This window comes from Ailuropoda melanoleuca, chromosome X, assembly GCF_002007445.2.
Source record: "Ailuropoda melanoleuca isolate Jingjing chromosome X, ASM200744v2, whole genome shotgun sequence".
Lineage (NCBI taxonomy): Eukaryota > Metazoa > Chordata > Mammalia > Carnivora > Ursidae > Ailuropoda > Ailuropoda melanoleuca.
Window position 1 is genome coordinate 31776897 of NC_048238.1, and position 7678 is coordinate 31784574.

The 7678-nt window shown below is 38.7% G+C and overlaps 1 pseudogene; it reads left to right on the forward strand.

Annotated features, from left to right (window-relative positions):
* The first annotated feature begins 1261 nt into the window (after positions 1-1261).
* LOC100472217 lies at positions 1262-1853 on the forward strand (annotated as a pseudogene).
* Positions 1854-7678: the final 5825 nt, after the last annotated feature.

Below are 7678 nucleotides of genomic sequence, written 5' to 3' on the forward strand. Positions count from 1 at the left end.
TCTAGGAGATACAGTCCCATGCTCAGATGTATGACATGATAGCCCTCTCAGGCCTACAGTTCCACATCACATGACTCTGTGACCTGCATTATTGCCTACAACTGTATGAGCACAGGAAAACAGCTGAACAGACAGAGACACATCACAGCCCAGGCCCTGTGTCTACCCTGTACCGCACTCTGGAGGGGAGCTCCATCCTTTTGTCCTCAGAGACAGGCACTCTGCTCCCTCCCAGCCACTCAGGGATGCTCTCAGAATGGCCCAGAGGCTGCCAGTGACGGCAATCTCCCTCCTAGTACCATGTGCCAAGAATCCTTCCCAGGTGGACAAAAGATTGGCATCAAGCTGAAGTAAATCAAAATAGTAAGACTTTGCAGGATGGCAGGAAAAATGAAACAGACCTAAGTAAATAACTGATTGTAAAAACTGCAAGAGAGATTTAGATGCCAGTCTGGTTTTTTGCATGATATAAATAATATCAATCCTTAGCATTTTGGCCGAAAATAATACAGGTATTATCACATAATTTGTCAATTCTACCCGGCAGCAATAGAGTTAATGGAACTCTGTGATTGGTGTGCATAGGAAGAAACCACATATGCTTTTATTGGGACATAGAGCCTACATATACTTAATTCTTCTTTATGGAAATGTAGAATGACAAGTTGGTGAATTAACTGCAGTAAATAATAATAATAATAAACCACACATTTCCTAGAGGAATCCATCACTATAAGTCAGCAAACATTCCAATACAGAAGACATTATAGTTTGGAATTACAAGACAAAAAGCTAATATCAAAGTGGCTCACACTGCTGACCATTTACTGAACACCAGATGCTGTGCAAAGTGCTTTCCATGCATTATCGCGTTTAATCCTTGAAGCATATAGCATATTATCACATTTTACAGTTGTTGCCACTGAGGTTCTTAATAGACTTTTTTTTCTTTCTCCTCATGTAACTTACCACAGATCATAAATATATATTCGTTTGGGTATTTAACTGATGTCAAAACTTACGATTGCAATGTAAATGAAGCCTTGTCTTGTGAGAGGTAGCGGGGGTCGTTTTTTGGTGTGTGAGGCAGGAGAGGCAGCAAAGGAATCTGCACCAAGTCTGACTCCAGCTCAGAGCAGCTGTAGCCTGGGCTCTCCCTTCCACAAACTGAGGACTGTCTACCCCTCCTGGCTCCCTGAGTGCTGGCTCTGAATGCTGACTGCCCTGGAGTCTTTTGGCCTTTCCCTGCAGAGGGGAAAAGATGAGCTTCCTCTTCAGTGGCCATTATTCTAATACATTTCAGTCAAAGAAGAGCATCCCTGAAGGAGTTCATTAGTACGATCACTTAAAACATGCAGAAGCACTCTGGGAAGTGGATCTACTAGAAGAGCTGTCATGTTGCCAGAAGAAGACCTCAATCCACAGATGACAGTTAGCACTGTAGATTTTTCCAGCCAGGTCAGAACTCTGCGCTGAAGCAAGCTGTCTAGTCATGTCTGGAGGCCCAAGATCCGAATATCATTGGGAAGATGCTGTTAATATCAAGGCCCAGTCAAAGGTTCTGCTCCAAAATACATCCACTTTTTGATGGCTTGAGTTCAGGATTAACTTGATCGTGAAACCCTTTTTCCTTCTATGATTGGTGTACCATTTTCCCAAAACTTTATATCTGTGGTAAAGACTATTCTAAAGCATTTGTTTAAGGTTTATACCCATATTTCTTGCCAGCACTTTGATTCTGTGATGCAACAGCAAGTAAACATCCTTTAAGTATTTTATTTGTTCCAAAGTTCGATTTCATTGATAGGTGAAAGTTGGCACCACTACAGGAATTCATTGAAAGGTTTCCGTAACATAGTTGCCCTCTTGCTTCATCTACTGCTAGAGTTATCTTATTGCCAGTTTGTTACAGACTTGAGTTATAGGTTGAAATGTGTCCTCTCCAAAAATTATATGTTGAAGTCCTAACTCCCAATACCTCAGAATGTGATTTGGGAATAGTGTGTAGACCCTGATCCAGTATGTCTGGTGTCATAAAAGGAGAGTTTGGACACAGAGATGTGCACACAGGAAGAGGGCCATGTGAACATGAAGGCAGAGATCAGGGTGATGTGTCTATAAGTCAAAGAGAGAGGCCTAGAATGGATCCTTTCTTCACAGCTCTTAGAAGGAACCAACCCTGCCAACGCCTTGATTTTGAATTTCTAGCCTCCAGAATTGTGAGATAATATATTTCTGGTTTTCTAAGCCATCTAGTTTGTGGTACTTTGTTACCCTGGCAACCCTAGCAAACTAATACGGCTGGTGATACAAACAGAAAACAGGATACAAAAACACCCATTATCTGTGTTTACTGATAAAATTGTTCCAAAGGTAGATTGGCTTTAAAGCAAGAATTTATGAGCATTCCTAACTTTGACATACTCTAAGACCTGTCGTTTTCACAGAGTCACACTCGGTTGTAATAAGTGGTGACCAAACTGTACTTTATTAGTTTAGCCATTGTTTCTTTGCTGAAGAAATTGACTGAGTCTATTTCAAGTGACAACGTAATAGATAATGAGAATTTCTGCCAATAATTTATTAGCAAGTTTCCAAACCAAATTTCTTAGCAACACAATCACATAATCAGATAAGTTTCATTCCACTTCAATTTAGAAATTTAAAAAAGACATTTTTAGGTGTTCTTAATGTTTAGAACATTTGTATCACTTTGTATTCTATTTTCAAGTCTATATGGCAGTGCTTTTATAGATTGAAATCTTTCTGTTTATATGTCTATCTATCTATCTAAAAAAAAAACCTATGATTGCTATTTTAATCATAAATGGCATATGTGGTATAGAAGCAACCAAGTTTTTTTTCTAAAATATTCCTTTTTATCTTTTAATCTTTATTTGACATTTTGTCAACATACAAATCTGTCTAAATTGCTAGGAGACTGTATGTGTATATATCAGAAATAATATAAGGCTTCTACAGATAATCTTACAGATTTTTTTAAATTAATTTATTTTTTAAAATTTTTTATTATGTTAGTCACCATACAGTACATCATTAGTTTTTGATGTAATGTTCCATGCTTCATTGTTTGCGTATAACACCCAGTGCTCCATGCAATACGTGCCCTCCTTAATACCCATCACCAGGCTAGCCCATAACCCCACCCCCCTCCCCATGAGTTTTTTTAAGTTTATGTTTTTTAATCATCTTTATACCCAACATGGGGCTCGAACTCAGACCCTGAGATCAGGAGTTACATGTTCTTCCGACTGAACCAGCCAGGCACCCATATAGATTTTTATTTTGAAATGCATCATTCAATTAATTTTAACATGTGAAGATTTTGGTTAAAAAAATATATTCCAAAATATTATCACAAACATAGCTCTCAAAGCTACTATTTTTATTCATGTTGTAGCGTGGGAGTCCACCAACTTTATCCCAATAGAAATAAGTTAAGGGAAACCACAGTGAAAACCATGGAAGTACACGGAATTTATAGAACAGCTAAACATAGTGTGCTACCTATTCTTTAATGTATGTATTTATAAAAGAAGAATGAGTAAAATATCTTCCTTCATATTGCTGATATTAAAAGATTGGATTGAGGGGTACCTGGGTGGCTCAGTCGTTAAGCGTCTGCCTTCAGCTCAGGTCGTGATCCCGGTGCTCTGGGATCGAGCCCCTCATCAGGCTCCTCCGCTGGGAGCCTGCTTCTTCCTCTCCCACTCCCCCTGCTTGTGTTCCCTTTCTCCCTGGCTGTCTCTCTCTGTCAAATAAATAAATAAAATCTTTAAAAAAAAAAAAGACTGGATTGAGCCTTCATAGAGGTTTTTTCCAGTTTGTTTGTTTTTCTATCAATACTCAAGCTTATTTTATTTCTGTTGGAATAAAAAGGATCTTCCCCTTTAATAAGAAAAAAACATTTTTCATTTGGGTCCTAGGACTTAGTAAACTCCAGCTCTCTGTTTAGAATATATTAAGGCACAAAAAATATGCTGGAAGATTTGTCAGACAGAAAAAGCTTTAAATTCATCTATGTTCTGTATTTCAGAGCTGTGATTTTTATAGTCACTCTCTAACTTCCTGGGTGGTTTTGAAAAAGTTTAGATTTGATAGTATTTTTGTTATTTATTTTTATTATCCCACTACACTATAAAGAAAATCATTGTTTGAAAAAATCCCTTTTTAATAAAAAAATCATCTAATTAAGGCTGAAACCATATATTGTTATTTGTGGATTTAAAGAATGGGATATTCACTTGTGAAAAAAGAGAAAAGTCCAATGTGAAACATTTCACAATTAATGTTTAAGCTAATCCAAAGTTTCTGTCAACCATTCTGTAGGGTTACAGTGAGTGTTTATAAACAAAAAGCTGGTTTCTAGAAACTGCCTAGAAAGTTACTGCCTCTCAGCTTGATTTTTTTAGAAAATTGGTCAAATTTGGTGTATTTTTTCTGTTTTTATTAACTTCTAATTTTTATTAAGCTTTAATCTTTATTATTTATTAATTTTTAAAGTTTTTATCTATTTTTTAAAGTTTTTTTAAAGTAATCTCTACACCCAACATGGGGCTCAAGCTCAAACCCCAAGATTAAGAGTCACAGGCTCTACTGACTGAGCCAGCAAAGCGCCCCTGAGTTTTTATTTAAATTCCAGTTAGTTGGGGTGCCTGGGTGGCAGAGTTAGTTAAGAATCTGACTCTTGGTTTTGGCTCAGGTTTTGATCCCAGGGTCATAATCTCAGGCTCCTGAAATTGAGCCCTGCGATGAGTGCCCTGTGGAGCCCTGCCTCAGGCTCTGGGCGCACGGAGTCTGCTTGGGACTCTCTCTCCCTCTCCCTCTGCCCCTCCCGCCCATGCTCTGCCTCTCTCTCTCTCTCTCAAATAAATAAATAAAAGTTTTTATTTATTTATTTGAGAGAGAGAGAGAGAGAAAGAGAGTACACGAGCAGGGGGAGAGGGAGAGGGAGACGCAGACTCCCCACGGAGGTGGGAGCCCGACGGGAACTCAACCCCAGGACCTTGGAATCATGACCCAAGCTGAAGGCAGATGCTTAACCGACTGAGCCCCCAGGAGCCCCTAAATAAATCTCTTTTTAAAATATTCCAGTTCGGTGCACCTAGATGGCTCAGTTGGTTAAGTGTCTGCCTTCGGCTCAGGTCATGATCCCAGAGCCCTAGGATAGAGCCCCACATCAGGCTCCCTATTTAGCGGGGAGTCTGCTTCTTCCTCTCCCTTTGCCCCTCCCCCTGCTCCTTCTCTCTCTCGCTCACTCTCTGTCTTGAATAAATAAAATCTTTCATAAAAAAAATTCCAGTTAAAATACAGTGTTATATTAGTTTCTCTCAATTTTATTTTTTTTAAAGATTTTTATTTATTTATTTCAGAGAGAGCAAGCATGAGCAGGGGGAGGGGCAGAGGAAGAAGCAGAGACCCTGCTGAGCAGGGAGCCTGATGTGGGGCGCAATCCCAGACCCTGGGATCATGACCTGAGCCAAAGTGAGACACTTAACCAGCTGAGCCACCCAGGCACCCCAGTGCCTCTCAACTTTGAATTAAACCTTGTTAGCTTTTTTTTAAAAATTCCAGAAGGAATTAACTTACATTATTCAACTAGGTTTCATTTTCATCTTCGTTTCTAATATCTCTAGTATTCTCAAACAAAAGGGCCCTCACTTTTCTCTCTTCATTTTCAGCAATAGAAATCCTCCCTTTCCTCATGACTAGGCTTTAAAACAAATATCATCATACCCCAAAGACAGATTACTAATTAGACACAAATAACAAGTTTGTTGGTAACTTGAGACACATAATGGCCTTTATTATTTTTAATAAGTACTTTATCACCAGGTGCACCTAAACATTAATGTTAACATTACTTATTTACGTTCAAGGCCAGGGAGTTGAGGGGAGGAAGAAAACTGGAAGGGGAGAGAATGGGAGAGGATGGCATCTTCTTGACTTGGCTAAAGAGCCAAACTTGATGAGTCAGAAAAAATGAGTCTGTCGTGGGCAACTTGTTCTGCAACCCACCTTTCCCTTCCCCCTCCAAATCAGAAGTCCTCAGTTCTCAATGTCTGTGATCCTTGCTCCTTGTACCTGATCACACTCGAGGGGTGGAGGGTTCTTGCTCCATTGTGCAGTCAATCGTATGGTACTTTAATCTTCAGGCCTTAAAAAAACCAAAACCAAAACCAAAAAAAACCTTTTGGACAATGACACTATCATAGATTTTTCTTTAAATATTTAAAATTCTGTGTGCTACGGTGTTTGTACTGGCAGACAGATGTATCTTCTTCAGATTGTGCATAAACCTGGTGGATTTAAAGGGCTGCTAGTTAACAAAGCATTTCCTCTTAGACTTGGAGAGTCCTGGCTCAGGTAGCTGCTTATTACTGTATAAATGCTAATCTGCGCTCACCATGACTTTGGTGACAACAGAGGGAAAGTTCTTCTAGTATTGCAGCGGCCACAAGAACGATTCTAGTGGTGATTTTAAGTTTTCCAAACTTTGTCAGGTTTTTCTTACCATTCTGTTGGCCTGAGTGGTGCTTCTTTAAACATCACTATCTCATGAGCAGAAAAAAAATCAGGCCCCAAGGATATAAATCCTAGAAATATGTTTCGGAGTAGATTCGGTCGTGTACTGGTGCTGCCTCTGCCTGTCAGTGTAGAGCTCTAGCCACCTGAGAAGTACTGGCCTTGACACTGCTGAATTAATTAAACAAGGCCATTAGATGGAGGTGGCTTTCATGTCCTAGCGGCCTACATAAGCAAACCAAATCTCAGCCTGTTAATGCCTCAAGATTATGAAATCAAAACCTAAGGACAACCAAGCAAAAACAGCCAACAAGGCTTTAAGCCAATCAAATAATTTCTTTGCTTCTGCACTTTCTCCTGGCACCTATTGCAGATTGCTCCTAGCCACTTTTCGTTTGGCACTGCCCGATTCGAATTGATTTTTGCTCAAATAAACTCTTAAAATTTTTAATGTGCCTCATCTTCTCTTCTTACCAACACCAAACACTGAACACCTTCAGTCAGGGACATTATTTCCCCCTGAACATTCAGTTCAGTGAGTGGATGTGATTTTTGCTACTGTAGAATTCTGGCAAAAGGGAAAATAATTATCTTACATTTTTAGTTTTACTGTGTTTTGCATTATATTTTGATGTAGCCGGCTGTGAAAGGCTTTTAACAGGAATAGGGATATTACATGTAGTAGCGATAATTTTATTGAGGCACCTGCATGGAAATTCACTTAGGTTTTTTTCTCATCAGATCCTATTCCAAATAAGTATTCTGCAAATCCAAGTGGATTACCAGTGTGTTATACACTTGTTATAGAACAACATTACATATTTGGTTTACATAAAAATAGTAAGACTTCTTTGCCATCTAAAATATTTTATAATGTTCTTTACATTAAAAGTTTGTTTTATTTGTAAACCTTTAGAGGCTTTGTCTGGTTTTCTAAGTTAACTGCATTTTAAAAAGCGTTTGGTATCTACTTTTATAACTTCATCAGAATAAAATACATTGTAAGAAAAAAGTTTGCAATCTACGATTGTTGAGAACACAGACTGTTACTGATTTGCTAACGTGTGTGCTCCCCGCATAACAATAAATACTTGCTGTAAAAAGGAGTGAGTCTCAGAGAATTTAGTAACTT